The sequence below is a fragment of the Staurois parvus genome, unplaced genomic scaffold, assembly GCF_062004578.1.
Source record: "Staurois parvus isolate SC_StPar_1 unplaced genomic scaffold, SC_StPar_1.0 ptg000089l, whole genome shotgun sequence".
NCBI classification, from domain to species: domain Eukaryota; kingdom Metazoa; phylum Chordata; class Amphibia; order Anura; family Ranidae; genus Staurois; species Staurois parvus.
This window is the reverse complement of record NW_028317885.1, coordinates 532,808-546,504: the sequence shown is the minus strand read 5'-3', so window position 1 is coordinate 546,504 and position 13,697 is coordinate 532,808. Positions and strand designations below refer to the sequence as shown.

General features: G+C 44.7%; 1 protein-coding gene across 6 annotated transcripts in view; it reads right to left on the bottom strand.

Moving 5' to 3' along the window:
• The window catches only part of LOC149468331 (uncharacterized), a 654,932-nt gene that overhangs the window by 461,967 nt on the left and 179,268 nt on the right, over window positions 1-13,697 (bottom strand). For 3 of the 6 annotated variants that reach the window (XM_089670300.1, XM_089670301.1, XM_089670303.1), the window contains exon 1: window positions 3,672-3,782. The exons of the other annotated variants lie outside the window; for them this stretch is intronic. The gene's annotated coding sequence lies outside the window, so the exon portion shown is untranslated. Of the gene's footprint in view, window positions 1-3,671; window positions 3,783-13,697 lie in introns of those variants that run through there. 6 annotated transcript variants of the gene reach the window in all.

The following is a 13,697-nucleotide window of genomic DNA, read 5'->3' as shown; positions in this document are numbered from 1 at the left end:
TGTAACCCGGCGGGGTTTTCGGAGGCTGTCACGGTCTGCTCACTTGGATGACATTAAAACCATCATCTTATCTGCCAACCATGTGAAGATCGTTACATTGTCACTAGATGCCCATATCGTTTAGAGTGGTGAGAGCCTGCGGGCACGTTTTATGTGGCAGCTGCCGTTTCAATGCAACTAGCTCTACACCTCTTGTATGGTTTAACCACTTCCCATCCGGCTCATGTATATAAATGGGCAGACAGAAGCAGTGCAGGGGCGGGTTGCCGTTCATAAACGGCGCCCGCCACTTTCAGCCTGGGTGCGCTCCCTGGGACACAGTGGAAAACCGATTGCTGTACGGGACCTCTGTGTGCGGTTCCGATCATGTGATCGCTGATTGGCCAATCAGTGATCAAATGAATAGTAGTAAGCAAGATGTCATTATAACATCATTGCTTACTACGTGTGAAATCTGTGAATGATCACAGAGAGCACATGGTACAAGGCTATTCACAAAAGCCTTATATCATGTGACAAGCTGTGACCAATCACAGCTCACACAGTATTTCTCAATGGCAGAAGGAGAAATGATTGCTTTTACAGCCTTTATGGGTGTAAAAGCAATCAGTGTAAAAAAAAAAAAAAAAAAAAAAAAAAATCTTCATCACCCCCCACAAGTAGTGACAGTGACATGGTGACACTGTACTGCTAGGGTGACGGTATGTTAACAAAAAAAAACAAATGATAATATAAAAAAATTAACTAAAAATTTAAAAAAACATTTTGAAAAATAATAATTCTTGGTTATAAACTAATTTGGATTATTTTTTCAAAATTTTTGAACTTTTTCATTTATATAGCAAAAAAAATAAAAATCCCAGTGGTGAATAAATACCACCAAAATAAAGTTTTATCTGTCTCGAAAAAATGCTAAAAAATGTATATGGGTACAGTGTTGCATGACCGCCTGCTGGTGTTGGTGCCACTGGGAGCAATGGCGCCCCATCGTTCGTGCCACTGGGAGCAACGGCGCCCCATTGTTCATGCCACTGGGAGCAACGGCGCCCCATCGGTCGTGCCTCCGGGAGCAACGGTGCCCCATCGTTCCTGTCACTGGGAGCAACGGCGCCCCATCGTTCCTGTCACTGGGAAGGAGGAAACCAAAATTGTAGAAAATGTGGAGGACCAATCTAGGCGAGTGCATGAACACACAGCCCCTCCACACATCAATTGGTGCCGGCCCAATCCGTGATTGTAGCACTGGAGGAACATGAAAGTAAGTTGGCAGCACTTCAACGATTTTGCAGATAAAGCATTTATTGGTATGCAATACAAACATGACAGCGCCCTGAATGGACAGAGAACAGTAAATGTGTTTTGATACAGACATTACTGACTAAGTGATGACTAAGCACATGCCTGTGTGAAACGCGTTTACTGCTCTCTGTGTATTGTGGGAGCCGTCATGTTTGTATTGCATTTTTCTTGAAGATTCCAATAAAAGTTTTATCTGCAACATCATTGACGTGCGCCCAACCTACTTTCCTGTTCTTCGAGTCCTTGGAAGGAATTGTGCCCCATCGTTGGTGTCATTGGGAGAGTTTAGGGTTAACTTCTTCATGTTCTATAGTTTGAATGCCATGCCATAGATATATTAATTATCTTTGTAAAAGAGCATATTCCACGCTCTACTTTTTTTCAAATTTTTCCAGGAAAAAAAAAAACTTTTTGCCAGGCCTTCCCATCTCTAGATGTGGCAACAATTCACTGCAATATTTATATTCTTCACCTTACTAGCTTACTAATTGCATCATGATCAGAAGCTGTAAATTGCAAAACACTAAAACAGATTCCCTCCTCCACTTAATGACTGGAGGGACCTGTCATTGCAAAAATGATAACTACATTCACCATAAAGAACTGGCAACTGGATGCTGGGTCATGTAGTCCCAAAGAGGGTCATCTTGTGATGTGCTCAGTTTTAACTTCCTGGTCAGAGAGTTGGGGAAGCACTGCTAAACATCTGCAGCCAGTAACAGTGATAACCTCAGTGCAATAAGTGTTTCCTCATATTAGTAAATTAAATGATTTACCGAGGAGTGTTTTATTTGTGGATTTTGATATATTAAAAAGGAAAAAAAAATGGAGACTTTATTACCACTTTAAAAACCAGACAAGACGCAGAGACTGGCCAAAAGATTGGAATTTCTATGGTCCTAAGACCTGATGCAAGCATATCAGCAAATGGAGACCATGCAGGTTTAGCTGTACCTATACAATGTGCTGAACCAACTTCCCAAATCTCTACTACTAGGAGAGAGTGACCCAAGTCTGTCTATGCACACCCATCAAAATGTTACATTTATAAAAAACCACTGACAACCAAAAAGTGAACATTTCTTGTATCAGTGTGCTGGATGGCATAATGTATGTCTACAAGTGGCATGAAATGGGCAGACTTTAGCCTTCCAGAGACCACAGTGAACTGGTTTCTGAAATTAGCTGGCTGTATCATACAGTACATACACTTTATGGCTAAACTCTGCCAAATGATTGAGTCCAGGTGCACAAAGGCAGGTCCATGATGACACCGTTTATGGAGTTTGGTTTGAAATAACTCACGTGGCCAACACAGAATCCTGAATTCAACCCTACTGGCAGGATCACCGCTGGGCTGAACGGAAAAAACAAACAAACTTGTAGTGTGTACCAGGCACAACTTTCAGTTGCTGGCTTCAAAACAAAAAAGTATACATCGTCTGTGTGTTTACTATAGTAAGCAGTCACAGTCTGAGAAGAAAAGCCTGTCCCCTGACAGCAAATTGCAGAGAAGAACCCTTGCTCTTTCTGTGGAAGCAGCGGTTGTTCTGCACAGGACAGACCTATAGCTTTGGGATCAGCGACACTCATGCACCTTGCAGATTGGAGAGTTCTGTCTCTGACTCAGCAGTGGGTGTATCAGGTCTCTGAAAGGCAACCGTTGCCTCCACACAGCGAGAAAGGGTCCTTCTCAGCAGCATTGCAGATAGTGGACAAAATGTTCTTTGTTTTGTTTTTGTTGCAATACTTTTGTTTTGATGCATCTTAAATGTATTTAGCGGATTTAAACTGAAAAATGTGTTGACTTTTACATTTTCAAAAGCAGAACAGATATTGCAATCCCCTGTAATTGTCTCAGAACAGCAACTTAAAGTGATTCTAAACCCATTTCATTTTCTTTAAAATAATAAACATGTCATACATACCTGCACTGCGCTCCCCTCAGGTCCCCCGATAGTGGTCCTGGCTCCTCCCCCTTTGCCAAGTGTCCTCATAGCAAGCCACTGGCTATGGGAGCACTCGTGCAGGTTCACTGCCGAGCCAGCTCTGAGTGTCCATTGACTCACGAAGCACAGCCAGGCCCAGCTTCCTCCTCACTGGCTGCGATTGGCAGAAGCCAATGGCTCCCGCTGCTGTCTCTGAGCCAAAGAGGAGGGAGAGAACAGAGAGATGGAATATTGATTTTTGCCAAAATGTCATCTATCCTTCTAGTGTATGATCTGAAATTACTAAGAATAAAAAGGTGCTCTGGATAGGCAGTGGATTGCTGCTGACACTGTATGCTGTGTTTTGGTTATAGAACTAAACTGCCCGAGTGATGCCTGCTGTAGTACTCCAGTGATAAAACATGAAAAGGAACCATGGCTTACCTTGCTCCTATGATCACCAGGTATTCCAGTAACCTGAGAAATGGCTTTTTCTTCTGCCCCATGGTCCCAACTTCCTACTGAATCATCTCACACACTGCTCAGCTCGCTGGACCATCACTGATAAGGAGAAACCAGCAGGAACTTTAAACCAAGAGAAAAATACACAAAAAGAAACAACAAAATATATAAATACATTTCACACATACCAGCCTTTATATAATATTAACCTCAAACATATGGCTGAAATATTTATACAGGTCTTATATGACAGAGGATTTGTATTTCTATCCCTCCAGTCCTGAGATCTACACAGCTCTGCCACAGAGCACAGTCCTGTTTGGCAGGGCAGGAACCCCATTTTTCTCTGCTGCAGTTAACACTTACAGGTCTTGCCGTTCCCCCAGCCTATGACTGTTATTGATAATAAATCACATTTCAGCTACTGCTTGCATTTAAAAAAACATAATTTAGAGATATATTAAAGGGAGCTCCACCCAAAAGGGGCAGCTCTGCTTGTCTGCCTCCTACCCCCTCCACTGACACATTTCGCACTTTTTTGGGGGGAGGGGGGAGCGGATCCCTGGTTCTGGCAAGCCCTCCTCCTTCCCCCCCTCACAGACTTCTAGGACACTTTACAGGTCCCAGAAGACTGCCGGACCATTCGGGAGGCGCAGTACAATGCGTCCATGCGCAGTGGGCACCAGGCTGTGAAGCCACAAGGTGTCACAGCAGGGTGCCCACTGTTGAGATGCTGGCGCCAGAGGGGGAGACAAGCGGGAGAAGGGACAGCATGGGCGAGAACATCACTGATCCTGCTACGGCAGAGTTCAATATTTTAAAAGGGGTATAAAGTAGAACTATAGGCAACATTTTTTTTTCATTTTGGATAGAGGAAGGGAGGGTTATAACACCCGTCAGTTTTATTTTTTGCCATCTGTGTCACATTGGGGAGATTTACCTTCACTTCCTGTCCCATAGCCAAAACAGGAAGTGAAGAAGATCCCTGCAAATTAAGGGAATCCTTTGGGGTCCCCCATTGGAAGATTTTCCCTCTATTACTTTTCTTGGGACAACATAAAATTTGGGATTTTCTTTGACTTTTACCTTCGATGATAATGGCAAACAGGACAAACAGAGAGGGGGAATCTCCCAGGGACACAGACAGCAATAAGAACCTGACAGGTGTTCCAATCCCTCTCCACTCTACCCAAAAAAAAAAAAAGTTTATCCTTAGTTATACCTTAAGGCTTTCTAATCACAAGAATGAAAATACTCCATAATACTCGCTGCCGGTATTCTCACCTTCCAAAGCCTTTTAGTTCACGGATAAGTTCACCTTTTGAAATAAAAATTGCACATTTTATATGCAGGTAATAAAATGTGAATTATTTTTTGCTGCAGATGCCTGGAAAGCATTGCACCAGCGATAGGCAGATCACCGATGCCATGCAGGTCTCCTGCAGATCTGTCAGTACATCTGCTCACCCATACAGGATGTACAAGCAAGCAGATATACTGACAGAAAGACTGAATGAACTACCCCAGTGCTCCACAGTGCCGTGGTAGTTCATTGAGAACTACAAGCTGACAGCCGCTAAGTCTGTCGGGACTAGTAGTTTCTCATTCACAGAGGAGTGACGCTGCCGGGCAAATGGAGCCCCGCACGGCCACATTTTTTAAAAATTTGACAGCTATCGGGGAGAAGATCCCTCACTAGCTGACAAAGCTGGGGATCTGCAGGGAGCGGGGGCCAGTGCTGTCATAACATGTTACACTCTGAATATGGGGGTAACATGTTACAAAAGGGGAATTAACCTTTAACCACTTGCCCTCCAGAGGATTTACCCCCCTTCCTGAGCAGGCCATTGTTTTGCATTACGGCTGGTCAATGGTACAATGGTATTTGATTGCCTATGCGTTTTTTATTTATTGCACAATAAAAAAAAAAAAAAGACTGACAATTTTGAGAAAAAAAACATTATTTTTTGACTTTTTGCTATTAGACATGTCCAGTAAAAAAATTTTAAAAATCACATTTCATCATAAATTTAAGCCAAAATGTGTTCTGCTCCATGTCTTTGCTATAAAAAATCCCAATATGTGTAAATTAATTGGCTGACGTGAAATTTATAGTGTTTACAAATGGCGGTATATATACTGGGTTTTTTTTTTTTACTAGTAAGGACGGCGATCGGCAACTTATAGCAGGACTGTGGTGGCCATTCTGACACTGGGAGGGAACTGACCTGTTGTCACTGACATCCCTAAGGACACCAATATAGTGATCAGTGCTAATAAAAACCACTGACACTGCACTAATGGCAGCTGGGAGGAAGGGGTTAACATGTGGGGCGATCAAAGGGTTAACCTGTGTGCTGTGTTACTATGGGGCTGTGTGTTAGTACTATGCACAGCCATGCAAAGCAGTGTGCAGGAGCTGACAGGGAGGAGAACTGTTTTGTTTACAAACCATTCTCCCCCCCCCACCCCCCCATCGCAGATGTTTGGCCATAACCAGGTGTGGTGACTGATAGCCGCGGCCGCTAATGATGGCGCGGGTAGGGCACACATGCGCCCACTACCTGGCAATGTAAAATCAGGTATATACAAGTGATTTTGTGCACCCGTGCCGCCTTGTAGCAGTACTTCTATATAGGGTGGACGGGAAGCGGTTAATACATTACTGATGTTTACCTTCCTGGTGACACCTCTGGCACGTGTGCATTCTAATGAATATTCTCAGTATCCTGATATGCTGCGATGTGAAGACACCTTTGCTCTAATGACATGATCACAGATCTCCAGTATAGGTTCTCACTCTCACAAGCCTTCCTCTGTTTACTTCCCTGAAACACCATGTGACAAGGAACATCACAGGGGCTGTGTCATCACTTAGGCTACTTTCACGCTGACCTGCGGCAAAAACACATATGCATATTTCACACGTTTATACCGCGGTTGCTGTGCGTTTTGTGGTGTGTGTTAAATGTGTTGCATTGCAAAGCATATTGGTGAATAGCTGGTTGTTAAGGACGTCATCAGGTACTGGCTTCTTAACCACTTGACAACCAGCCTATAGCTGAATGAAGGCTACAGCGCGGTTGTCCAGTTCTGGGAGGGCGTCATACGACATCCTCCTAGAATGCGCCCTCCCGCGTGCCCCCAGCGGCGCGCATCTGGTGATCTCCGTGATTGCTGTGTCCTATATACACAGCTGATCACGTGATGTGGTAAAAGGGCAATCATAGCAGCCTTTTACCACATGATCAGCTGTGTCCAATCACACAGATCACTGGGTAAATGCAGTTGATGGTCGTCGGCTTCACTCTCCTCACGCTGTCACAGTGTGAGGAAAGTCCTGCCTATAACCGGCAATTGTCTGAAAACAGATCGGCACTGATGATCAGTGCCACCCACATGTGCCCAGCAGTGCCACTCACATGCCCAGCAGTGCTTCCCATCTGTGCTGCCCAGCAGTGGCGCCAGTCAGTGCCCAGCTGTGCTGCCCATTAGTGTAGCATCATCAGTGCCGACTCATCAGTGACGCCTCATCAAAGCACATCAGTGAAGGAGAACAATTACCTGTTTGCAAAATTTTATAATAGAAACAAAGAAACACTTTTTTATTTAGACTGTTTGCTAGTTTTTTGTTTATAGCGCAAAAAATAAAACACCCAGAGGGGATTAAATACCACCAAAAGAATATCTGTGTGAAAAAAAATGATAAAAATGTCATATGGGTACAGTGTTGCACGACCGCGCAATTGTCATTAAAACTGCGCCAGCGCTGAAAACTGTCGTGGGCAGGAAGGGGTATAAGTCCCCGGTAGGGAAGGGGTTAAAGGATAAGTTCACCTATCATAACATGTTACACCCATAATCAGGGTGTAGCATGTATTGAATGGACCGACCCCCGCAACCCCCCTGATCTCCGTTGGGACAGCAAGTGGGGGATTTTCTCCTCCCTGCTGACACAATTTAAGAAAAAAAAGACGTGGCCGTGCAGGGGTTCCGCCCACGTCACTCAATCACAGTGTTCTGTGAATGGGACAACTACAAGTTCCTGCAGCCTTTGTGGAGGTCAGCTTGGAGTTTCAATGAATGACCGCGGCGCAACGCAGGGCTGTGGTAGTTCATCGAGCCTTCCTGTCAGTAGTATACTGACCGGTCAGTGGGCGGTGGGGGGGGGGGGGAATAATGCTGAGGGGGTGGGGGGAATAACGCTGAGGGTCGGGAATAACGCTGAGGGGGCGGGGGGGGGGGAATAACGCTGAGGGGGCGGGGGGGGGGGGAAATAACGCTGAGGGGGCGGGGGGGAATAACGCTGAGGGGGCGGGGGGGGAATAACGCTGAGGGGGCAGGGGGGGAATAACGCTGAGGGGCAGGGGGGAGGGGGAATGACGCAGAAGGGGCGGGTGGGAATGACGCTGAAGGGGCGGCGGGGGGTTATGACGCTGAAGGGGCGGGGGGGCTATGACGCTGAAGGGGCGGGGTTATGACGCTGAAGGGGCGGGGGGGGTTATGACGCTGAAGGGGCGGGGGGGGGGTTTATGACGCTGATGGGCGGGGGGGGTTATGACGCTGAAGGGGCAGGGGTTATGACGCTGAAGGGGCAGGGGGGGATGGCGCTGAAAGGGCAGGCGGGGAATGACGCTGAAAGTGAGGGGGGGGGGGGAATGACGCTGAAAGTGTGGGGGGGGGGGGGAGGAGACGTTGAAGGGGCAGAGGGGGGAATGATGCTGAAAGAGCAGGGGGGGAATAACGCTGCGGGGGTGGGGGTAAAGATAATGCTGAGGGGGCAGGTGGGGGGGACGCTGTGGGGCAGGTGGGGGGGGGGGGCCCTGAGGGGGCAAGTGAACGCTGAGGGGGCAGATGTGAGGGGGACGTTGGGGGGGGGGTGCTGATGTGGGGGGGGGGGGAACACTGGGGGGCAGGTGGGGGAGCCCTAGGCTATGTCTGTCCCTATTAACCCCCCCCCCCCCATCTCCAGACATGACCTCCTATCAGCCTTTCTATACAGACAACCCCCCCAACCTTCTCCACAAAGCTCCCCCACCTCCTCTATGCGCCCCCCGGCCTCCTCCATCCACCTCCCCGACTCTCCTGCCCTCTGTCCTCCTCACCTGCTCAGCTCAGCTCCCAAGGAGGCCATCATCCCCGCCCCGGGCCGTTCCTTTCCTGTTCCCCTCTCAGCAGCTCCTCTCCTCCGCCGCTTGTACACTATTATTTATAATATTATCAGCTTAGATGTATTTATTGTATTATATATTTTAAAAGTTTTTCTGTCTTGTAGAAGTTATAGTATTTAATGCTTTGACAAAAAAACAAAAAAAACAAAAAAATAAAAAAACAAAAAATAACCAAAAAAATATATAGTTATTGAATATTATTATTAGTATTATATATTTTAAAATATGTTCTTTATTGTAGTAGTCTAATAGTTTATGCTTAAAAATTATTTGTATTATTATATTTTTATTGTTATTATTATTATTATTATTATTATTAATATTACAAATTTTAAAATATTTTCTGTTCATAGTTAATGATTTACAAAAAATACAAAAAAAATTGTTATTGTATATTAATATTATTATGATGATATATTTTAAGATGTGTGTTGGCTTGAAGTAGTTTTAATAGTTTATGCTTTAAAAAAAAAAAAAATATATATATATATATATATATATAATAACATTTTTGGGGACATATTTCATTTAAAAATTGTTTTATTGAGTTACTGTTTTATTGTTAACCAATGTCGTTTTCTTTGCAGGAATGCCATTTAGCTGCAGCACTGACCCGTTTATTCTGACAGCAACAGGAACTTGCTCTGAGAATATACATACGTCAGTGTGGGCAGCGCTGTTGGATGAGATTTTTCATCCGCAGTTAAAAAAGAGCATATATGCCGAAGCATGGGGGCCTGGGGTGGCCAGTGGGTGGATGGCCCCTATGCTTCGGTATATATTTTAAAAAAAAATTGTTGGCAGAGATTCCTTCATCCACATCGACCGATGTGAATAGAGGAATCTGTTAGTTTTTTTTTTTCGTTCAGCCCATGGGCTAAAGAAAAAAAGAAGAACGTTTCATATGTGCCCACCATTAGAAGTGGGTGGATGTAGGGAGGTATTCTAATGGTGGGCATACCACACACGTTTTCTGGCAGAGATTTCTTCTTTTTTAATTCAGTACACAGGCTGCAAAGAAGAAAAAAAGAACATAGCATATATACCCAACGACGTACTGGTACATCACCGGACTTTGAGTGGTTATATCAGGATCTTGGTATAATTTTTTTCAGCTGGCGATCGGTTTTCATGTAAAAGCAATCCTAGTGGCTAATTAGCTGCAGGATTGCTTTTACAAGAGAAGATGCCTATCCCACCCCCCCCCACGGTTTCTCAGGCTTTCCCATCATTCCATCGGGGGAACCTGAGAATGCAGCCGGAGATTCTGCCAGCTAACCATAGATTTGACTGGAGACCGGAATGGTGCCAATCATCTCCATAGTCTAAGAAATCGGAAGCTTACCAGCATTTCATCACTTCAGTTTTGCAGGATATAAACCATTTGTAAATTGGGAAAGCATCTGATCACACCGATCTTGGTGAGATTAGATAATGTAAGAGCAGAAGAGATATCTAGAGTCAGACCCCAGATTTCTCAAAAATGAATGTATGACAATGTCCATCGCAGTTATAGGGGATATTTGCATTCCCTGAGATAGCAGTAAAAGTGATTAAAAAAAATGAAAGGGACAGTGTAAAAATAATGTAAAAATTAAAAAAAAACTTTAAACTCCATTAAAGATTTTTTTTTTCTCCACAAATTTTTGGAAAAAGACAAAAACATTTTTTTTTTTTACACAAAGTTGTCACTTAAATGATATATTGCTCACACAAGCCATGGGTATATGTGGAATTACATATACAAAATACATTCTGCTACATCTCTTGAGTATGGGGGTACCACATGTGAGAGACTTTAGCAGTCCAGCCAAGTACAGGACCCCAAAATCCAATATGCTCCTTCAGGCGTTTAAAGGGCTTTATTTACTCATTACACTTCCTGACTACCTATCACAATTTAGGAGGCCCTGAAATGCCAGGATAGCACCAATTCCCCCCCCAATGATCCCTTTTTGGAAAGTAGATACCCTAAGAAATTTGATAAGAAGCATGGTTAGTATTTTGCAGATCTCATTTGTTGCCACAAGTTTTTGGAAAATGAAGAAAGAAAGCAAAAACATTTTTTTTGTTTTTTTTATATTTCAAAACCTTGAGAGAAAAAATTATATCGGCAAAATACTCACCATGCCTCTTTTTAAATTCCTTGGGGTGTATACTTTCCAAAAAGGGTTTATTGGGGGGGGGGGGTGCTATCCTGGCATTTCAGAACCTCTGAAACTGTGATAGGTAGTGAGGAAGTGAAATGAGGAAGTTACGCACCGTCAAGCTTTCAAAGTGGTCATTGGATTTCAGGCTCCTGTATGTGGCTAGGCTCCCAAAAAGTCTCTCACATGTGGTACCCCCACACTCGGAAGAAGTAGCAGAATGTATTTTGGGGTGTAATTCCACATGTACCCATGGCTTGTGTGAGCAATATATCATTTAAATGACTAGTGACTGGTATTTTAGCAACTCAAGAAATGTGATGGGCAGTCAGAAAGTAAAAGCTGTGTGAATTCCATTCTCTATACCATAGTTTGAAGATCCTATAACTTTCACACAGAGCAATCAATATTCACTTACTGGGATTTTTTTTACCAAAAACATGTAGCAGAAAAATAGCACAAAAAAATAAAAAGCGCACAGGTGATCAAATGCCACTGAAAGAAAGCACTATTTGTGTGAAAAAAAGGAAGGAAATTTTGTTTGGGTACAGCTATTTTCTTTCTGTTGTAGTTAATAATTTGAAAAAAAACCCCAAAAATTAAAAAACAAAAACAATTATACCGTTATGGTTTCTATTATTAATATTATAAACTTTCTTGCTTTGAATCTAGGAGCCAGCTAAAAAAACTTAAGAGACATTTTTTTTAGCTTAGTGTGGGTTGCCAGCATCTGGGACTTCACGCAATGGGATCTGCCATGCGGCAATCATTGCAAAACAGCACCATGTTTTTAGGAACCATTGAAAATGGAACCTGAACCTATGTTTTGCGATCACAGTGATTCTACTGCAATCCCAAACACCCAGATGTGAATGGAGCCACCTTAATTCACACATGCAATTCTAGATTCATTTTGAAACTCACAGATTCGCATGAAAGGCTAGATATTTTGTGTTCCTATTGAGGTGGTCCACACAGATGTGATCCACACGCACTGTGTTTTGGGTGCCATTATGAAAAGGGTCCTGTGCAAGTTTGTAGCTGTGCGTTCCAGACTCGCAAGTGATAGAGCAGACTGGCATATGGAGATAAGTGTTCACACATGATTGCTATTGACAGAAGTTTTCCCATTGATGTCCATGGGAGGCGTTTTTCCATAGAGGTCCACAGGAGACGTTTTTCCATTGAAGTCCACGGGAGGCTTTTTTCCATTAAAGTCCACGGGATGCGATTTCCCATTAAAGTGCACGGGACACGATTTCCCATTAAACTGCACGGGGTGTAATCTCCTATTGAAGTGCACGGGTCATTGATTTACCACTGAAGTCTATGAGGTGCAATTTCCCATCGAAGTCTACGGGGTGTGATTTCCCTCTGAAGTCTACGAGACGGGATTTCCCATTGAAGTCAGTGCAAAGCAGTGTGTGAACCCAGGTTTCAGGAAGCAATTTCGAATCCTGGGCCTGGGATTTGTTGAGCCCTGTGCAAATGTAAATCTTATATCTCCAGGGCTTTTTTTTCTCAGAGAATAGGTGCAGGAACTCAAATCCGGAGTGGGGGGGTGAAAGAAGTAGTGATGTGGTCTGCATCATCGAGCAGATGCGGCCTAATTTTACAGCGGGCGTTAAAGAGACATTGTTGCACCAATGATCTCTGTATGCTATACTGTATGTATGCTGTCCCTGCCTACCACATAAAAATCTTCCCCAGTGAAAACTTTACAACTTTTATTCCCTAAAAAACCAACACCCATCACTCACCTATGCACCTCCTATCCACTGCTCACCTCTCCCCCATGTCCAAAGCTCTCCTCTGTACCACTGTTCAAAGCTCACGCCTGTCCACAGCTCACCCCTGTATCCCTCTCCAAAGCTCACCTCTATATCTCTGTCCAAAGCTCACTCCTGTACCCCAGCCCACAGCTCACTTCTGTACCCTTCTCCAAAGCTTACTTCTGTACCCTACCCACAGCTCAACTCTGTACCCCTGTCTATGGCTCACCCATATACCCTGCCCGCAGCTCACCCTTGTACCCCTGTCCACCTCTCACCCCAGTACCCTGCTCGCAGCTCACATCTTTACCCCTGACCACCACTCACCCCTGTACCCTGCCCGCAGCTCACCCCAGGACCCTGCCCACAGCTCACCCCAGTACCCCTGTCCACCTCCCACCCCAATACCCTTCCCGCAGCTCACCCCAATACCCTGGCTGCAGCTCACCTCTGTACTCCTCTCCAAAGCTCACCTCTGTACCCCTGCCACAGCTCACCCGTGTACCCTGCCCACAGTTCACCTCTGTACCCCTTTCCATCACTCACCCCTCTACCCTGCTCGCAACTCACATCTTTACCCCTGGCAACCGCTTACCTTTGTACCCTACCCGCAGCTCACTCCTGTACCCTGCCCGCAGCTCACTCCTGTACCCTGCCCGTAGATCACCCCTGTACCCTACTCGCAGCTCACCCCAGCACCTTGCCCAAAGTTCACACCCTGTACTCCTCTCCAAAGCTCATTTCTGAACCCACCAGCAAAAGAAGAATTTACTTTTATGCTAAAATAAATATTAACGTTAAACTTTCACCAGTGCTCATCTCTGCCCTCCACTCTTTTCTCATCAATTCTTACTTCTGGACCCCTCACCTTATCTGCCCACACATTACAAAGATGAGAGAGCCAGAATAGAATTGCCA